This window comes from Lemur catta, chromosome 3 (assembly GCF_020740605.2).
Source record: "Lemur catta isolate mLemCat1 chromosome 3, mLemCat1.pri, whole genome shotgun sequence".
Lineage (NCBI taxonomy): Eukaryota > Metazoa > Chordata > Mammalia > Primates > Lemuridae > Lemur > Lemur catta.
In genome coordinates this window covers 102,843,024-102,864,625 of record NC_059130.1, presented here as the reverse complement: position 1 = coordinate 102,864,625, position 21,602 = coordinate 102,843,024, and the positions used below count along the sequence as shown (strand labels likewise).

Here is a 21,602-nt window from a genome sequence, read left to right as displayed (position 1 = left end):
ACGTTAGGATAGCATAGAAGATGACTTCCCCCACCAAAGATATTATAAAAGATACTCTAACTTCCTTCCATAACTCAAAGTTAGAAAAATCTTTCTCGTGTCCAGTGATAGAGTAAATTGTTAATGCTATAATCTCAGTCAGTTTGTCCTTGTTTAGTCTTAGTAATGCTATATATTTTGGGGATCCATACATTGAAATTTCACTAGCCAAGGCCACAAAAAAGACTGCTATAGAAATCTCTCCATTTTGAATCTCTCCACAAAAAACACAGAGCACATGCACACACACAAAGTAACACATACAGCACATACACACACAGCACACACACAGTACACACACACAAAGCAATACACACAGCACACGCATATACACAAGCATACATACAGTACATACACTGTGCATACACAGCACACACTCAAAGCTACCATTTCTAGAGCTTGCCATTTTCTGCCACCCCTGCTCAGCCTTGGACCGGTCTGATGCTGGGTTAAACCATGGTAGGCTGGTCTTTCTGCCACTGCTATGTCTTGACAAGCATAACTAAGCCAAGACAGGGGTCACGGGAAACAGCTGATTACCAGGGTTTCCAAACAAAGTTCAAGGGCCTAGAAACTTTTCTAGAGTTTTTTTTTTTTTTTTTTTTTAACCAGCCTTCTTTTCTCTTCTTCCTCTTGTTCCACCCCTCCAAACTGGGCTGTAACTCAGGCCTACCAGTGGCCCTGTCATACCACTTAACTCTTTGTAGTGCTTGGGGTCAAAGAGTTTGCTGACCTCCATGAACACTAGCACTGAGAGTGCCTTGGAGAAGCAAGGGCTATGCTGGGTGCCCTGATTTCCTGAGACCATCTGAACATGCTCCCCTAGGGCTTCTTCTAAGAGTATAGCCTTCCTCCCTCAGAGTTTCCCTTTACAGCCCTATCAGGAGATTAAGGGAATAGGGGTTTAAATACTTTGCTATATTCTAGAGAGACAGACTGCCAGGGATAGATGGTGTCTGCTGTCATGAGACTTGCATTTGGTATGTAAATGATCTTTTATCCATTAGGAGGCCAGCGTTCTCAGGCCTGGTGCTGGTAAATGACAATAATTCTTGCTATTTATTGCTTGCTCAGAGACAGGAGGTTTATATGCATGATCTCATTTATTCCTCACACAACCCTATGATACAGGGATTATTTCCTCATTTTTCACATGAGAAAACTGAGCTTCATAGAGGCCCTATAGCTTATCAGAGGCCACAAAGCTAGGAAATGGCAGGGGTAGAATTCGAAACCAGGGTTGTACATCCATGCACAAGAGGCAGAACTACTTGTGCTGACTCCAGTATAGGCTTCTCTGGGCCAGTCAGTGCTTATGAATTTAACTTGGCTCCTATAGTCTGCTGTCTAAAAGACTATTTTGGCTGGGCATGGTAGCTCACATTTGTAATCCTAGCACTCTGGGAGGCTGAGGAGGGAGGATTGCTTGAGCTCAGGAGTTCAAGACCAGCCTGCGCAAGAGCGAGTAAGAATAGAAAAAATTAGCCAGGCGTGGTGGCGCAGGACTGTAATCCCAGCTACTCCAGAGGCTGAGGCAGGAGGATCACTTGAGCCCAGGAGTTTGAGGTTGCAATGATGCCACTGCACCTGGGGCTGACAGAGCAAGATGCTGTCTCAAAAAAAAAAAAAGGACTATCTTAACATGAGTCATCGAGTCTTCTCAAGCAGTAAGTAGGGTTAGTACAAGGCAAACTCTCCCAGGCTCTGCCTAGTATCTCAGAAATCTATAACCCTTGGAATAATAATTAGGGTGTGTTTAACATTTGTAGGCCTTTCCTGTTCATAAGTATTTTCACATATATTATCTACACATAAGACTGGTCCTTTTAGCAGTGTTTACAAAATCATTTGCAATCATTTAATTGAAAAAATTGAATAGTAACACAGAACAAAAACAACTGCTCCCCAGTGCTTTGGAGAGAGAGGGTAGAGGAAGCTGACCTTTCTGAATGCCCAATATGTGCTGGGTGCAGTTTCAGGGAACCAGCATGATTTATGAGAAAGAGGAAGAGCGATGTAGTCAGAGAAAGGTGTTTTGATTCCTGCCTCTGCCCCAGCTGGGAGACCTTGGACACATTACTTAACATCCCCAGGCCTAAGTTTTGTTATCTGTAAAACAGTGGTAATCATATTGCTTATTAAGAGTTATTGAGAAAAGTAAATAAGAAAATGCAAAGCAAAACACTTAAGCACCACATGCAGCACAGAATAGGCACTCAGCAATGATCAACCTCCCTTTGCCTGCTTAATCTTTCTAGCATTGCTTTAGAGCAGTAACCACAGACGAGGAAACAGGTTCTAAGAGGTAAAGTACTTTTCCAAGATCATAAAACTATTAAGTGGTGTAAACCAGAAAAGTCTGAATCTAGAGCTCATGTACTTTGAATGTGGAAAAGGGAAAACTCTCAAGACATTTGGGCTTTGAATCCTTTGTAAGTATTGAACATACTCTTAGTCCTGGCTTGGACGTAAGTTTTCTACCAGACTCTGAAAAGCCCCATTCTCAAATTCTAGGAATTTTCTTCTTAGGAAAAGAATAAAGAGAAAGAAAAAAACCTCACCTACAAGTGAAACTCTAAGAAGTGACAATGAGGGTTGGCATAAGCCACTGGGTGTGTGTCTGTGAGAGGAGGGTGTTCACATATGTGCACTTATGTACATATGTGTGTTGGGAAGAAAGGGGGAAGTGAGAGACTAGCAGTTAGCAACTGCTGTTACTACATAAATCCCCCCACAACTCCAAGCTCTGTGCAGTGAAAGTGCTTTCGAAAACCAAAGTGAACATTTAATGTACATTCTTCTTGGGTCTACTTTGCATGCAACAATTGACTGATCAGTTCTTAAGGTGTTTGGATTAATATTGAGCCTACATCACATTGTGAATGGGCCATATAACTTGAACTTTTAGCTTCCTTTCTCCACTCCCTTCTTCCATCCTGAATACCTCGCAGCTTTGGCCCAGCTCACCACTTAGAGGGCCCAGCCCTTCCTACAAAGGCTTCCTCCTGCGCTGCTTCTGCCCTAGCAACTTGTCCTGGCAGCTGTTTCACAGCTTTGGAATCACAAAGCTATTCCAGAGTCCCAGACCCAGCTCTGGGGCCTCCCACCCTCATTTATCCCAAATAATATCCCTTAATTCCTGTTAACGTTCCTTTCTAGCAGAGACATACTACATGTCTGTGGTCATCCTATGATCTCCTGTGATGACCAGCCTTTTGCTTCTTATCTTATTTGGAATGTTCTATTCCATTTTACACTCTTAAGTTTGATTTTTCTCTCTTAGCATACCCATTGGCTTTTAGTGTCTTGTATTTCCAACCCATTCTCTACTATTTATTTATAAGGGAAAACTGTCTAAATGGGTAGATCTCCTTCAACCCTCCACACTTTTTCAGCCAAGTATAACTCTAAACTCTATCCTACTTCTTTTCTCATATTTATAAAACTTGGGTAGCTAATTTTGACAACTAAAGAAGTCAGAACTAGGACTAAGGGTGGAAATTATAAGGAGATAGACTTCAATTCAATAGAAAAAGTACTTCCTAACAACTGGAGCTGCTAAAGAGTGGAATGGCGCTGCTTCCTGAGAACAGAGCTCCTGGTGGTAGAGGTGTTGAAGCAGAGGCCGGGCAACCACGTGGCAGGTGTAATGCATGCGGCATTGCCTCTAGGGCCACTTCGAACACTGGTAGCACATAATTCCATGAAAACCTTTTACTGGACACCAGAAATCCACCTGAAATTCTAAGCTTTTTCTTATATTTCACTCTTCAATTTGTGAACATTTTAGTTGCTAATCTTGTTTTTCAAGCTGCAGGGCAGCTCCTAACTGGTTTTTATTCTAGTTATTAATGAAAAAAGTGAATTCCGTTAGTATGAACTTCCTGATGCTTATCATCTACTTAAGGTGGAGAAAACCACTGTTCTTATTTCATGCATGGGGCAGCCACAAAGTGGCCAAGTAGAAAAGCTCATCGTTTTTTTTTGGATTCCCACAACACTTGTCAGCCACCCAGCTACTCACTGACCACTACCATCCACCCTTCCTGTATTTATTGAACAATTACTCTGTGCTTGGTGCTGAATGGAATACACAAATGACTCAGCTATTGACTCTGTTCTTAAGAAGTTAACAGTTTAAGAGGAGAAATAAGAAAAGTACATATGTAAATATAATAGGAGGCAGCAAATTTTTCTGTAAAGGGCCATATAGTATATAGGTTAGGCTTTGGAGACCACATATGGTCTCTGTTGCATATTCTTCTTTGATTCCTCACCCCCCCAACACACACCAAAAAAAAAAACATTTAAAAATGTAAATATTATTCTTAGCTTGAGAGCTTTACAGAAATGGGTGACAGGCTGCATTTGGCCTCCAGGCCCCAGTTTGCTCACCCCTGAAATGTAATAAGGTATAAAGTACTAACTTTCACTTGAACCAGCAAAAGTTTCATTTGGGGTAGGTCTTTAAAGATGGGTTTGATTGGGGACATTCTAGGTGGAAGGAGACCACTCCTTTTATATGTTACCCCTGTTTTCTATTCTTAGAGCAGAGATTTTCAAAGGGTGGTCAATATATCACCTTTGGGCTTATTAGAAATGCAAGTTTTCAGGCCCACGGTAGTTCTCAGACTTTAGCATACATCAAAAACACCTGGAGGGTTTGTTAAAATAGATTGCTGAGCCCCACCTCAGATATCTGATGCTACAGGACCACACTTTGAAAATGACTATTTTGGTGAACACTAGGGAAGCAGAGGTGGAACAGAAATTGTTCTCCATTTTAATGTCTGAGAAAGCAGTGATGAAGAATTGAGAAATAAAAGGTAATGAAAGTCACTGCTGGAGATAGAAGAAGAAGAAGATCTGCACTTGAGGGCCTGAAGGTTTGCAGAGCACCAAGTTCATTCCATGTAGTACATATACTCAGAAAGGAGCTTCAAGCCACTGTGAATTAGTGATGGCTTTTTTCCTCCAAGGCAGGAGCTCTGAATCTTGTGAGGCTCACCCACTGGAGACAGCAAGTCACTGTGGGGGGCTGTATGGTTAGGAGGATCTTCTCTTCTGAGTCTTGGTTATTGGCAGGTCTTGCTCTGGACATTTTGCATATTTTTACCACTCCTACAAAATGGTCCCCTCTGCATTATGCCTGGGACTATCTCCTTCGATCAGGCAAAAATAGCAGTGCTTCTATTTTAGCATTTAAATTAAATGGCTTCTAAAAACTCAGATGTGGAGCTCAGGGAGGCTGAGCTGTGGAGGGGGGCAGAAGGGAAAGACAAGCCAGAGAGAGTACACAGAGGAATTTCAGAGGCGGCTATGGGCAACCAGACACACGAGGAATCATTAATCTGGCAGACAATGAATGGCAAAAGGCAATTAGCTTGCCTGGGGTTGTATCAAGCCAATGGAGTATGTAGTATGGCAACTGAGGGTCTAGTGTAAGGGCAGGGTCACTGCTAGGGAACTCAAAAGGAGGGCAAGAAAAGGAAGGTTAGGGTGGGAAGCCACCTGGGGCTAGCATGAAGCGAAAGGAAAGTGCTCCGCGTCTTCATGGATATTCATTACCCAGTGGAAGTGTCCAGGTGAGGCTGTGTACTTGCCAGGGCTCTACATGCCATTATCCTAAGACACAATCTTGAAGATGAATTAGATGCTTGGGTTGCATGCACACACATGTGCATACACACATACATGCACACACACACATGCACACACAGATGCTCTCTTCATATTGCTGCCTCTTCATCACCTGCCTAGTCTAAGCAGGCAGAGGGTAGGCTGAGGATTACCTGGCTCAGTAAGACTAGGACCACATGCCTAAACATGGGCAGAGTTATAAGAGACACAGTTCTAAACTTCAGTCTATGGGGCTTCCTTCCACAATTTAAAGCATGCTTGTTTTTTCTGTCCCACGCCTCATTTACATATGCATTCTCATGTTCTGTTCCTTGCAGGCGCTCCACAGCCATGCTAATGGTTCTTATCTGCCTATACACATTCTCCAGATACATTCATTTATACACCCTCACTCACAGTAATTCCCATACATTAAACACTGCCTCCTGCTTCTAAAAATCACTTCAAATGTCAAAGTTGCTTCTGTAGCTTCTGTTCCTGCTATCTGCAGGGCCCTCCTAGCTTAGTCATTCTTATAAAAAAGGAAAATGTACCCATACTGGCTTGACTGAGTAAAGAGCCCAACCCCAAACAGATTGTCCTACCGTGGGATGCAGGTTTGTAGCTGTGGTGTCCCCGCCTTCAAGACCATCCCATTTATCTCTCTTTGTTCCACTCCCTCTCTCTTCCTGCACAACACTGCAATCACACACATACTCTGTGTTGGGGGAAAAAAAAGGACAGCCTAATTTCCTGATGATTATGTTGTTACCTAGCAACAGCCAATCAGGGGCTGGGCTTTTTGCCTGCAGTATTTCATGCAAATAGTTTGGAGAAATTGCAGGGTAACCCAGGCTGCTTAGTCTGTCTTCTCAGGGGACACATTACAGAATAAAACCAACCCGAAAGGGGACTACTGAAGCCAGGCACATGCTTCAGATAGCAGGCCATCTGATCTCTCTTCTTGCTGCCTCTGTCCTGTACCCCCTTATAAAAGCACTGGGGTTCTGCAGACACTCAGGGAGGCCAAAAACTTGTTCATGGGTAAAGCAGTCATCCTTTGCCCTGGATCTTTGTACTGATGACTGGTGTCCACAGCAACCTCCAATACCCTGAAAACCCTACTTCCTGGGAAGGCCAAGAATGTGGCATACTCAGTAGTTGCCTGTGGAGGACAGGCAGGAAAGCCCTCCTCAGCCCTCATGTTCATAAAGGAGCCAAAGCCTGGCAATTCCAACCTGATTTACAAGCCTCATGTTTGCCCATGTTGGCCTGTCTCACTGGGGAAACCCGTTATGTGCAACTGCATTTTTCCTGGTGCTACCTGGCAAATCCTCATTTAAATGGCTGAATGACAGAAGCCACATCACTTATAAGACCTCTTAAAGAGATTTTTTTTTTCTCTTCCAACAAGTACTGAGCATTTGATGTAAAGTTTTGTCGGGAGCACACACACTAACTTTCTGTAAGGCTCAGGGACCAGTTCAGTGAGATGACCAGTACCATATAAAGTAGACTCAGAAGACAGTCTCCAAGCCTGTCTCCTGCGGGGACAGGGGCAAGCTTCAGATGGTAGGGATCGGATTCAGCAGTTTTGCTATTGTTGTTGTTGACTCAATGCTCAGTAATCCAGGGCCAATGAAGGCAAGAATAAACTATGACCTCAGCTGCTGGATAGCTCTTAAGTGTTCTCTTAATACCAACTCTAACCAGCAGTTTTACAAAGTGTGTTGTTGGTACATGGGGACAGTGAATAGCTATATCAGCCCAAGTCACCATCAGGAATGGAAAACCAATTCAAAATTCCCATCTCAACGATTTGTAGTTTTTACATATTTGCAAGACTAGAGGTAATTAGACTCCAATCATTACAGGAAGGTGGTGCCAACTCTCCAACCTCTGATGTTCACAGCCTCACCATCCAGAGCCACATTATGGAACCAAAGAAAAGAACTGTCAATCTGCCTTTGTTCAGAAAGGCAGAGTTAAGGAATCCTACTCATCTGTGGTGGCGGGGAATGGGGGGTTTGGATAACTCTATTCCTACCCTGGTCTTATAGTAAATTTCAGAAAATTCTTTGATTCAGGCACTTTTATCCTCATAACTTTGGAATACATAGTAGAAACCCTGTTTTGCAGAAGAGGAAACTGATGGGTAACTTGCTCAAAGTTATACAGTTACAAAGTGGCAAAGCTGGGATTAAAAAGTGAGTCCTAAAGCATACACTGTGATGTCCAAATAATCCAAAACACCTCGAAGTCTTTATAGTAGTTAAAAAAAAAAAAAAAAAAAAGGAAAGGAAAAAAGAAAATGGCAACAGAAAGCCACTTTTCAAAGTTAAAAAAAAAGCAACTTTTTGTATGTATCATAGGCACCCAAAGGTCTTTCATCTGAAGTTAAATGTTAAATATTTAGTGACTTTCACCTCCATCTGTACATTAGAACCACCAGGTAAGCATGTCAGAAGTACTGATGCCTGCCCCTGCCCTCCTGACCAGTTAATTAATTAAAGATTTCTTGGAAAGTGATGCAGAAAGGCAATGTATTTTAAAAAGTTTCTCAGTAATAGCACAACCACTTGGGAAAATGGCCTGGCAATTTCTTACAAAACTAAACATTCACCTGCCCTATAACCCAGAAATTCTATCCCTAGGAATTTACTCAAGCAAAATGAAAACATATGTCCATAAAAAGTCTTATACAAATATGTCATAGCAGCTTTATTCATAGTAGCCCCCAAAACCTGTGATATAACCATACAATGAATACTACTCATCAATAAAAGGAATAAACTATTGATATGTGCAACATGGATGAATTTAAAAAATATTATGCCAAATGAAAGAAGGCTTATACAAGAGTAAATACCACATAGTTCCTTTTATATGGCATTCTAAGAATAGGAATACTTAATTTGTGGTGGAAAAAAATTAGAGCAGTGGTTGCCTCTGAAAGTGGGGTATAGAGGTGGGGAGTGGCTGGGAAGAGGGCAGAGGGAATTTCTGGGGTGATGTTAATAGAAATTTGTACTACATCTGTGTATGCATCTGTCAAAACTTGCAGAGTGGAGTTCTTCGAATTTGTGCATCTCGTTGTATATAAATGTTACCTTACAAGAAAAAATATAAACAAATATTGAACTCTAGTTTATGATACGCAGGCTGAAGTGCTTAGGGGTGAAGCATAATGATAGCTAGAACTTACTTTGAAATGCATTACAAAAAGACAGACTGATGAATGGACAGAGGGATTGACAGTTGGATAGATATGTGCAAAGGCAAGTAAGACAAAATGCTAATTATAGAATCTAGATAATATACATGTAATGTTCATATAATGTTCATTGTTTAATTCTTTCAACTTTTTGGTATGTTTAAACATTTTCATAAGAAAATTTGGGGGAAACTCCCCAGGTGATTCCAATGAGCACATGTTGGGATAAAAGACAAATTTTAATTATCTTAGTTGAAAAGTGTGAGATGAATAATACTGTGCCCCTAAATCTCCAGAGATAATTGCAATTACACCCCTCTCAAAAGAAAAAAATTCTGAAACCCTGTAATAAATATCTAGATTGAAGCAAGAGTTCCTAGAGTTAGGCTAAAAATTATAGAGACACTATGACACTATATGGCCTACTTCACACTGGATTTATATAGGACATAGACACATCATTTGACAGATGGCTTAATGGGACAAAATATTTGAAATCAGGACAGTTCTGGAAAATCTGGGCAATATGGTAACCATACTATGCTTTTGAATTAGAAAACCTTAAGCCAGCCTCAGCAGGTGTGAGAGTAAGGTACTTATTCTCCACTCAGCATATGCTTAAGGGTTCCTACTTCACCCCTGCTTCTCCCTGGGGCTTGTATCTCTAGTCTTCTCGGACTCTGGTATTGTCTCTAGCCCCGTTTCCCCAAGGCAGACCACAAATGCACAGGGCTAATGTGGGATCAGGTATATGGAGAGGCAGAAGCTGGTGTGTGGTGCCTCGAAGGATCTGAATGGACAGTTTATTTTAATGGGGTGGGGAGGGGTGAGGGGAGGGGTAAAGGAGGAATAATGCAGTCAAGTGCAATCTGGGGCCCTGTTCCCTGAGCTGCCCCATTTATTCTGCATAATTGCTTCATTTCCACTGCCAGTGCATCTCAAAATGAATTTCATTACTGGTGCCTTGGATATCATATTGATTACCAGTTTCATCGATCCCTATCTTGCTAATTAGCATATAAATTAGCCATTTGGGGGAGGCATTAGGCAAAATTGAATTTTCTCCTTAATCTTCTTTCAGAAGGTAAATGAAAATGGATGTGGCCTGTTAAGTCCCATGGCCTTCCTCTGACACAATCTAAGTGCTGTTCACAGCCTAGGAACCCTCTTGTTGAGGGAGGAAGAAGGCTCACAGAGGAAGCCTTCCAACCCCATAACTGATGTAGCTGCAGTCAGAACCTCTTACAAGTTATCAAGAAGATTTGAGGCAGAGGATTTGCAAGCTGAGATGTGTTTCCTTGGAAGAGACACTCTGAGCTAGCAGCCAGCACTGTCCCCTCCCACACAGACACAAGAAGAGGCCTTGTGATATAGCAATCCCTGTGGTGTTAGCTTCCAAGGCTGGAACAGAGAATATCATTCAGCCCTTTGGTTAAGACCAGGAATCTGGAATCAGAGGATCTGTGGGAAAGCCTGTTCTGCCTCTTACCAGGTGTGTAATCTTAAGCATGTTCACCTCTCTAAGCCTTAGTTTCCTCATCTGTAAAATGGGAATAATCACTTACTTTATTGGGTGGCTGTGAGGATTAAGATAGGGAAAATATACTTGGAGCATTTAGCACCGAGGCTGGAATACAGTAGAGCTCACTGAATGTTAGTTTCCAGCTGCACCACCACCAGGCACCCAGAGGCCAAATGAGAATCTTAGGAAACTGAATGCCAGGGTTCTCCAGAGGGAGCTGCTCAGCTTTGAAGTAAACACTATTCCAAACTCCCAGGTGCTTAGTCCCTGGAACAGGTTACAGGTCAGCAGTCAGGTCAGCTTAGGCCAGCAACTGAGGGCCACATATTGAGTCCTTGGGAGTATGTTGAAAATGCAGAATCTTGGAGCCCACCCCAGACCTGCAGAATCTGCACCTGCATTGTAACAAGATCCCCTGGGTGATGCAAGGGCACATGAAAGCTTAAGAAGCACTGTTTTGAGCCATCCTCTTAATTAAAATCTTACCATGTTAGAAAAAGGAAGGGACTTTGGAGATTACTTAGTCAAAAACCAACCAAGGCTCGGAAAGGCTAGGTAACTTGCCTTCAGTCTATCTATGGCAGAGCACAGATGAGGCTCTGTCTCCTGACTCTGAGACTGATCCAGATTCAGCCGTGGCCCTCCTGGGGCTGTCCCTCCAGCAGCCCAGCAGCTCTGCTCACTTTCTTTGGGGAGGTCACAGCAGTATTGGTTTTGACCCTGTCTTGGGATACATACACCATTGAAAGAAAGAGATTCAGTTCCCTTTGGAATATCACTGGGGGTTATGAGGCCTGGTTACTTGGATGACCTCAGCAGAGGATACTGATGTGATAGAGGAAAACACTCCTGATGACCTCTGCGAACACCTGCCCTTTGAACTCAGAAGGCTTCAAATAAGGAGATATAAGAAATTGCTGCTGGTGATGCCCCCAGAGAGGGCAACTCAGTGGCTGGGAGACAGGGTAGGAGGGAGGCATGCTTTTGCACTTTATATCTTTTAGATTTTGCTCCCTGTGCATGTAAAACATATTAAAAAATTAATCAGTCCATAATAATAAGAATGCCTCAAACAGATTGCAACTAAAACCAAGACCCCATCTGGCCCTGCCATTAGATCATCTAGCTCTGCTTATGACAGCACTGCTTTTTGCTTCTCTCTCCTCCTGAAACCTGAGACTCAGAAGCACTGTGGAAAGGTTCTGAGGCTGGAGTGCAGACATAAACTCATCTTGCCTCGGTACTATGAGCTTCTTCATTAGGATGTGAAGAGCTCTGCAAAATTTTAAATGATACTAAGTAAGTACAATTCTGATTTAAATCCCACCTCCACCCCACTAAATCACAGCAAGAGGAAAGAGGGGACTTTCCTCTAATGGGATTTCACTAGATTTGGAATAACCAGTAAAAATGGAAGGGCACTAAGCTTGTTACAAACATAATATGCAAATATAATCCCATTTTGTTAAGTACATGTCACTTAATGTATAGCTTAGCTGGGAGGATATATACCAAAATGTTAATAATGGCTGCATCATCTGACAGGGTTACTGGTGATTTTTATTTTCTTATTTGTCCTTTTCTTTATTTTTCAAATCATCTATATCTTTAAAAGTATCTAGGCTTGAACACCACAATATTTTAGAACAAAACATAAGAGAAAGACGAAAACCCTTGGGAAAGGATGCTCACTCCCTATCTGAAAAACCAACCTGTCATTCAGAAGCTGGCGGTGGCCGGGCACGGTGGCTCACGCCTGTAATCCTGGCACTCTGGGAGGCTGAGGGGGGAGGATTACTTGAGCTCAGGAGTTCGAGGCCAGCCTGAGCAAGAGTGAGACCCCCATCTCTACTAAAAATAGAAAAATTAGGTGGGTGTAGTGGCACGTGACTGTAGTCCAAGCCACTCAGGAGGCTGAGGCAGGAGGATTTCTTGAGCCTAGGAGTTGGAGGTTGCAGGGAGCTATGATGACTACCTCTACCCAGGGCAACAGAGCGAGACTCTGTCTTAAAAAAAAAAAGCTGGTGGTCTAGGTCTGCTCTTATTAGCCCATGGTGTCCAGACAACTGCTGCACCAGGGGCTGGAGGCTCTTGGTTTCCTAAATCCATATTTCAATGGATCCGGGGACTATTTGGTATTTTTCAGAGCTAGAAAACACACACAGATGGGAGGAATCAGACTCCTAGGATCGCCTCCCAACAGAGAACACAGCTGGCTAAAGTCAGCTCTGACCCAGATATTGACCATGCTGTTTTCCTGGGGCAAGTCCAGTTTACCTCAACAGCCTCACTGACAGCAGCTTGGAGGGTAGGTGAAAAGAACACAGTTTCTGCCTTCAAATATTTTCACAATACTGTAAGGTCAATGAAATGTAAATCCATTCACCATGAGATGTAAAACATTCTACCAGAGATGTATACGGTGAACAGTGGAACAAGGCAGTGTGTGGCTCTGGGGTATCCAGGCCTGGAGAGGATCTGCCTCTGTCCTGTACTACCAGTGTGACTAGGACAAGGTGCTATTTCCTTGTCTATAAAGTGGAAATGACAACCCTTGAAGGAACAGTACAAGGAATAAACGAGATGTGTGTAAAACTTACAGATGAGTACACTCCAAAAAAGGTGTTATAATTATCATTACTTTAGGCACTGAGCTCACAAGGGCCATGCTATAGTCACATTATCATTATTACTGTCCCTACTTAGAAAAAGTTCCAAGGAGCCATACAATGACAGATGAATGGATACCAAGAAGGTCACAGTCATTGGCTGCAAGTTTTCCTGGCAGATGCCATATGAACAGGCCAATCTTTTTATGTGCTGTAATAGACTTAAACACGCTTGACTTTGGAGATATGTAAAGAGCCCATTTAGCCACTGGACAACTTTTCTCATTTTTCAGGCCTTCGCATAACCCAATAGGTGGTTTATGTCTAAGGACTATGACTCAATCCACTCTTGTGAAATTTCTATAGCAAGACCCTTCCATCAGTCATTGAATTTGGCAAGGAAGCTGGAGGAACAGGGGCCAGGAGGGAATAAAGGAATGGAAGTCATAGTCCCTGCCCCCAGGAAACTTTAGGTGGGAATGCTCAGGATATGTGGCAGGGGAGGAAGCTTTAAGATATTTCCAAAATAATATCGAATGAATATAACTATTTAATGATTCACAATTATCTCTAATTTCTACAGTAACTACACTTCTGAAAATTGATGCATCAACATTTTTATTTATAAAGCACTGGGAACTCTTAGAAATCAGTAAGAAAAATATATACCTTAGCAGAAAAATAGGCAAAACATATGAGCAAACAGTTCATTATTATCTATAAAAAATTATAAGTTATAAACCTATAAAAAGATGTTTAACCCCACTTATATTTAAAAAGATGCAAGTCAAAATGATGACTATAAGATTGACAAACATTTAGAAATTTGATAATACCCAGGGCTGATGTTAGGTGGGTAATATACTTCTTATACTGCTGGTGGGAATATAATTTGGAATATCCTTTTTGGAGAGCAATATTACAACAGATAACATATTTATGCACATCCCTTTTGGCCCAACAACTCTGTTTATAGGGATTTATATTCCAGGATATACATCACCAAAAGCATTTTAAGATATGTACAAGTATGTTCACTGTAGTATTGTTTGTCATAACAAAAACCTGGAAACAAACCAAGCACTCATCAGTAGTGTAGCAGTAGGAATAATAATGCCAGCTATAGTAAGAATGAAAATAGTGGCAGTTAAAATTTATTGAGCACTTACTACATGGCAGACAGGCTCATGAATGTATCTCATTTAATATTCACACCAATTCAATGACACAGACATTGGTACTTTGCTGATTTTATAAATGAGGAACACGAGGCTCACAGAGGTGAAGAAACTGGTCTAAAGTCCATGGTAGGTGGAAGAGCAGGATTCCAAGATAGGCAGTCTGGTTCCAGAGTTCATCCTTTTAACCACTATGACACACACACATCCACATCCACTTACACACATCCACATCCACTTACACACATCCACACATAATGGAATCCTCTGAATCAGTTGAAAAGAATAATAAGAATTGTACATGTTGCTATGGAAAGATCTCTAAGATATATTATTAACTGAAATGATGTAGATTAGAATAATGTACTTTAGCTGACTGCTCTTGCCGTTAGTAAAAGGGAGATATACCAATGGATCATCATATCATTCTTTACTACATTTTAAAAATAATAAATAAATAAATAAAGCATTAAAGCAATTGCCTGAAAATTAAAAGACTTCAGTCCAAATATAAATACTTTTATAATATAAAAGTTATATCCATTTTATTTGGGTGGTGGTGAATGTAAATTTTTTTCTCTTTTTGCAAGCATGAAACGAAGTTTATTGAGGAAGGACAGGATAGGTTTACAGAGCAAGATATAAGTTTACAGGGTAAGAACAAGATACCTTTGCCACAGAAAGACAAATGGACTCTGCTGTTGTAACAAAAGGGCCATGGTGTATGTAAATTTTAGAGTGGTTTTGCTAAACGACATTATTTCCTTAATATAGCGAGGGAATGGGAATTGAAAGAATGAGGGGAGTGTTATAAGAAAACTGGTATTGAATCTCAAAGGCTAAACCTATTTCTGGATTTAAAGTGCAACACAGAACCATTACGGATTTGTTTATAAAAGCAAGTGATTGATATGATCACATGTTTTTGAGGAAGACTGTTCCAATGGCTATGTGCAGGACAGAACAAAACTGCAGAAACATAAGAAGAACATATGCAGAAGCTATAAGAGCAATGTGAGCACAAAGTCACTGAAGTCCAGGCCCACCTGCAGGATGTGGAATATGTATCTGTTTGAATGAAACCTAAGTCATGTCAAGGCTCTTCATGCATATGGAAGCTACTCGCACAGTCTATCATCTCTCTAATCTTTTGCATTCTGATTGCTACCACCTTACCCTAGGCCCTCATCACAATGTGGCTGAGTAAATGCAAAAGCCTTCTCATAGGTTTTCCCTCTTTCTCGTGTCACTTCTCTTCTAACCCATCATTTCCAGTTCCATGGGTTTAATCTTTCTGTAATACTGATTTTACAGTCCACTCCCTTAGAGACCTTAATAGCTTACCTTTAAGAAAGGTTCGGGAGCTGGGGTGGAAAAAAAAAAAAGAAAGGTTCATGCAATTTAGTATGATAGTCACTGCCCTCCAATTGGCTCACCTAGCCAATATCCCTGTTCATTCATTCAACGAAGTACTGAGCATCAGCCATGTGCCAGACACTGTTGTGGACACTAGGCACCCAGCAGTGAAAAGTCCCTTCCTTGCGGTGTTTGTATTCTAGTTGGGGGAGACAAAAAATAAATACCAGGTGTGTTAAATGCTTTGCAGAAAAGTAAAGCAGGGCCAAGGGGATGGGTTGCAGGGGTGGTAAAGGAGGTGCTATTACATAGGGTAGTAATTGAATGACTCTCCAGTAAGGGACATTTGAGCAGAAACCTGAAAGAAAGGATGGAGTGAGCCACGTAGCTATCTGGGGGAAGAGTGTGCCTGGAGAAGGGAACAGCTGCAAAGGCCCTGGGGTAGGAGCACGTTCATGTGTTTAAAAACAGTAAAGACCCCATTGTGGCTGAGCTGGGGTCAGAGAGGTTGAGTGGGGATAGTGCAGGCTGCATCATGTGGGGCAGTGGTTCTCAGCTGAGGGCAGTTTCACCTCCCAAGGGAAATTTGGCACTGTCTGGAGATATTTTTGGTTGTTATAACCAGGGGTGGGGTGCCTCTGTAACCAGTAGGTGGAGGCTTGGAATGCTGTTAAATATCTTACAATGCACAGGACCACCCCACATAACAAGGAATTATCTGGCCTCAAATGTCAATAGTGTCAGGGTTGAGGAAACCCTGAGGTAGGGCCCTGTGGGCCATTTCAGGGACTTTGCTGTCCTCCATGTGAGAAAGAAAGCTGTTAGAGAGTTGGGAATAAAGGGGTGTCATCATCTCACTTCCATTTTTAAAGTATCACTCTGCACATGGAGAACAGACTGTAGAGGGGAAGGGCTGAGGCAGAGACCTGTTAGGAGGCTTTTCCAACCATCTAGGATAGAAACATGGTGGTTTGAACTAGGAGCTATGATTAAGGTAGCAAGAAGTGGTCTGATTCTAGATGTATTTTGAAGGTTGAGTGGATAAGATTTGCTGATTTCATAAAAATGAACTATAATTACTTAGCCTTTTTATTCTGTTACCTATATGCCAAGTCCATTTCTGCCCATGCCTTTCTTATTTGGGCAAAGTCTATTCAGTCTAGATGTCAAGGCTTTCATCTTCCTTAACCAAAGAAACCCTCTCTTCTCCCAAAGCACCTGTAGCTTTTTAGTCTCTGCCTCCCAATTTATTTTATTTTATTTTTAAATAATTAATGAATGCAGTCCCCCACTACCACAAATTATACAGTCGAATTTCCCACATTTGGGAAAATTGCAGGGGTCAGCACATCCAGAGTGCAATGGATAAGACTTACCCTGGGAAAACCACTCTCGTGATCATGGCATCTCCCCTGCCAGGTAAGTATTATGCCTTCCAATTTAAACCTCAATATGCTTTTCAAATATGTGATGAGATGCCATACTTTATGGTAAAACCTAACTGAGTGCCTGCTATCACCACTTTATTAATATTGTAATGGAAATCCTATCCACCACAGTAGGGGAAAAAAAAGAATTCAAATATATAAAGTAAAAATACAGAAAAGTAAGAAGCAAAATTTCATTATTTGAAGATTATATAATTGTATATTTAAAAAATCTGGGCCGGGCGCAGTGGCTCACGCCTGTAATCCTAACACTCTGGGAGGCTGAGGCGGGAGGATCGCTCAAGGTCAGGAGTTTGAGACCAGCCTGAGCAAGAGCGAGACCCCGTCTCTACTAAAAATAGAAAGAAATTATCTGGCCAACTAAAAATATATACAGAAAAAATTAGCCAGGCATGGTGGCGCATGCCTGTAGTCCCAGCTACTCAGGAGGCTGAGGCAGTAGGATCGCTTAAGCCCAGGAGTTTGAGGTTGCTGTGAGCTAGGCTGACGCCACGGCACTCACTCTAGCCCAGGCAACAGAGTGAGACTCTGTCTCAAAAAAAAAAAAAGAAAGAAAAAAGAAAATCTGATTGAATCTATAATTAAATAATTAGAAATAAGAGTTTTACAAATTTCATGTAGAAACCAAATATATTTCTATACACTAGCAATAAAGAGTTAAAATTAAACTTTAAAAGCTACATTGTTTATCACAGCAATGAAAGAATAAAGTACCTAGGAATATAACTAACAAAAGATGTACAAGACACTTTTAGAGAAAATTATAAAAATTTAGTGAAAGACATTTTAAAAGACTTACATAAATGGAGAGATATACTATGTTTATGATTTGGAAAATTCTACATTATAAAGATATTATTTCTTCTCAAATCTATCTGTAGATTAAGTGTAATTCCAATATAAATTCCCCCAAAAATCTTTTAAAGAACTTAACAAGCTGATTCCAAAATTTATATGGAAATGCAAAAGACCAAGAATAGGCAAATCATTCATGAAGAGAACAAAGTGAGGAGAATTGCCCTATCAGATATCAAGGTCAACTAATTAAGAAAGTTTGTTATTAGTACTGCAATAGACCCTGTTCTTTTTTTTTTTTTTGGAGACAGAGTCTTGCTCTGTTTCCCGGGCTAGAGTGCTGTGGCATTAACAGCTCACTGCAACCTCAAACTCCTGGGCTCAAGCAATCCTCCTGCCTTAGCCTCCCGAGTAGCTGGGATTACAGGTGTGACCACGCCTGGCCAATAGACCTTGTTCTTGACCTCCAATTGTTAACATCTCTTCCCAATTCTGCATTCAATGATATCACATTAGAAGGCTCATATGGGTCATGGTGACAGTATTTATACCTGGAAATCAGCAAATACAACAAATCAGGGCTTTTTGTGTATGGGATAGAAGTGGGATGAGCTAGTTGCTAAACATTTAGCACCAATACAACCAAATAGAGATTCTCAAAATAGACCTGTACACTTATGAACTTTTTAATATGAAATATAGGTTTATCAGATTTTGGAAAGGAATGGACATTTCATTAAATAGCATGGGAAAACCCGGCATCCACATAGAAAAATAGATCTCTCACCTCACACAAAACCCTAAACTTAAAGTGGATTAAATATTTAAGTGGGAATAGGCAAAAATATAAGACTTTTAGAAGAAAATGTAGGAGAAAATCATAGTGACTTCAGAGTAGGAAAGGATATTTTAAACAATAAATGATTGATAAATTTGACTACATTAAAATTAAAAATGTATGTTCACCAAAAGGCATCATAACAAGCTTTATACTGAGAAAAAATATTTGTAGCACACATAATTAAAAAAGGATTTGCATCAAAAATATTTTTTAAATACCTATGAATCAATAAGTAAAAGATACACAGAAAAATGGGCATTATATTTGAATTGGGTTTTTTCTTTTGGGAAATATTACATGGCCAATAAACATTTTAAAAGTTCACTTTATTAATAATCAGGAAAATGCAAATTAAAACCACAATGGGATAAAATTTCATACCCATGAAATTGGCAACAATTTTAGAGACTGACAATATCAAATACTGGGAAGGATATGGAGCAATGGTAAACTTCATACAGAGTGGGCAGGAGTGTAAATTGATACAATCACTAGAGAACAGCTTGGTATTTCACAATAAGGTTGAACACACCCATACAGTATGACACGGCAATTCTATTCTTATCTATGCACCTATCCCAGAAAAACTCGTGCACATGTTCATGGTAGTGTTAGTGATGTTCATGGTGGTACTGTTTGTTTAAAGCAAAAAGCTGAAAATGACCCAAATATCCATCAAAAGCAGAAAGTAAAAATAAATTGTGGTATACTAATTCAACAGGATGCTATAACAGTGAAAATGAATGACATACAATCTCATGCATCAACACAATTCAAATCTCAAAAAGATAATGTTGAGCAAAAGAAGTAAGACTCAGAATGAATACAGTATGATTCCATTTATACAGAGTTCAAAACCAGTTAAAACAAAAAAGGTATATTGTAAAAATAACAGTACATTGTTTAGGGAATCATTCATATGTGATAAAACTGTAAAAGAAAAGCAAGGAGATACTTATTACAATAGTTAGAGTGGTGCTTCTGGGCAGAGGAAGAAGGTAGATGCAACCAGAAAGGGGCACATAGGTGTCTTCTAAAGTTCTACTTCCTAACTTGGGTTATGGGTAAATGTTGTTCACTTTATTCTTCAAATACTACATATACATTATATATTCTTCTGAGTAATTATACATGTCATGGTAACAACTGAAAAGACATATCATGTCTACCATAAGCAAAGTTACCATTGATGCTAAGCTAAGACTGACTCAGATTCTATCTCCACTCTGCTAAAAGTACTTTCACTGAGGTCAAAGACTTCAATGTCACTAAAGCTAATAAACATTTTTGATTCTCATTTTCATTGACCTGCCAGCAGCATTCAACATGGCTGACCATTCTTCATTCTTCTCCCTGAAACAGTGTCTTACCTTGGCTTTCATGAAACCATATTCTCCTGGCCACTCTTTTTCAGTCTCCTTGAGAGGCTTGTCTCCCATCACCCACCCATTCAATATTGGTGTTCCCTAAGGTTCCGGGAACCTCATTTTTTCATACCCTATTCTCTCTCTCTAGACATTCACATCCATGCCCATGGCTTCAATTACCATCCATACAGCAAAGATTTAGATCTCTAGCTCAGATCTCCCGTCTGAGCTCCAGGTGGATGTATCCCATTATCTTGTCAATATCTCTACTTGGCTATTTCAAAGCAACTAAACGTTAACCTGTTAAAAATGAAACTCAGGATTGCTCTCCAAAACAGTTGTAGCATTCTTTCTCAGTGAATGACACTACCAGTCATCCTTGGCAATTTTACTTGATAAAAACAAATAGCCTTTTGTTTTTCCTTCCTTGGAATGAAAGAACTCACTTTCTTTTCCTCCTAGGAAAGGGTTGAAAATGACGAAAGTCATTTCGGTGATGACTCCAAGTTGGAATAAAAAACATCTAGTAATTTAAGTTTCCTACATAGAGGGAACTCAATAAAATTAGTTCCTTTCCCTCTAATTAAGTGTTTTTCCATAACACAACAGTAATACTACATAATTATTTTCCTCTCTCCTTCTTTTAACCCCTTTGTGCACATTTTCTTGTCTCTTTTTTCTACTTCGTTTTTGCACACAGTAGGTTCTTAAATAGGTTCTGATTTTTCTTCATTTCCTGTTTCTACTTTTTTCCTTGTTTCCCTCAGCCTCTCTCTCCATGACTGAATTAGAACATGGTATTTCAATCAGCAAATATTTAGTGAGCACCTACTATGTGCACTCTGGGATAGAGCGGTGACCAAGATAAGGTTCCTGCTCTGATGTGTTTTATACTTGGAGTGAGGAGCAAAAAAATTAAAAAGTCAGATATTAGTATTAGCTAATTTGGGAATTAAAACTGAAGGATGTGGTGGAGAATAACTGGGTGGCTATTTTAGATTGGGTGGTCAGGAAAGGCCTTTCTGAGGCAGTAATATTTAAAACTGAGACAAGGAGATAGTCATTGCATCCCTTTGCACTAGGGACTAGTGCTTTATTTCAGTTAGGGAAATTCTCTACCACCATCTCTTCAAATACGCTCTATCCCAAAAATCTTTTTCCTTACCTTCTGGGTCTTTCATTAAGGCATATTACAAGGTATTCTCACTCTAACCTCCATGTCTCTTACCCTATCTTATAAATGATCTATCATTTTATCTTCCCTGCTGCATTCTGGATAATTTCTTCAGACCCATCTTCCAGTTCTGTCCTCCACTGTGTATGATCTGCTGACAAATATGTTCACTAAGGTCTTCATTTTTGTAATTGCATTTTTCAGTTTTAGAAGTTCTGTTTCAACTCTGTTATAACATTTTTTATAGATTGCTTTCTTGCATGTATTTTCAAGCTCATTAAAGATCTCTTCATACATGGTCAGCAGAGTTACTTTAAAGCCTGTCTAATGATTGCAGTATCTGAAGTTTTTGTGGGATTCTTTGTGTTGTTTCTGCTTGTTTTGTGGAAGTGATTATCTTTGACTGCTGGTTGTTACACTAGAAAAGAGATATTTTTAAG

The 21,602-nt window shown here is 40.4% G+C and overlaps 1 protein-coding gene and 1 pseudogene across 9 annotated transcripts in view; both read right to left on the bottom strand.

Annotated features, from left to right (window-relative positions):
- PHC2 (polyhomeotic homolog 2) overlaps positions 1-21,602 on the bottom strand; it is a 103,491-nt gene that overhangs the window by 58,704 nt on the left and 23,185 nt on the right. The window lies entirely within an intron of this gene.
- Positions 16,811-16,964, bottom strand: LOC123636063 (annotated as a pseudogene).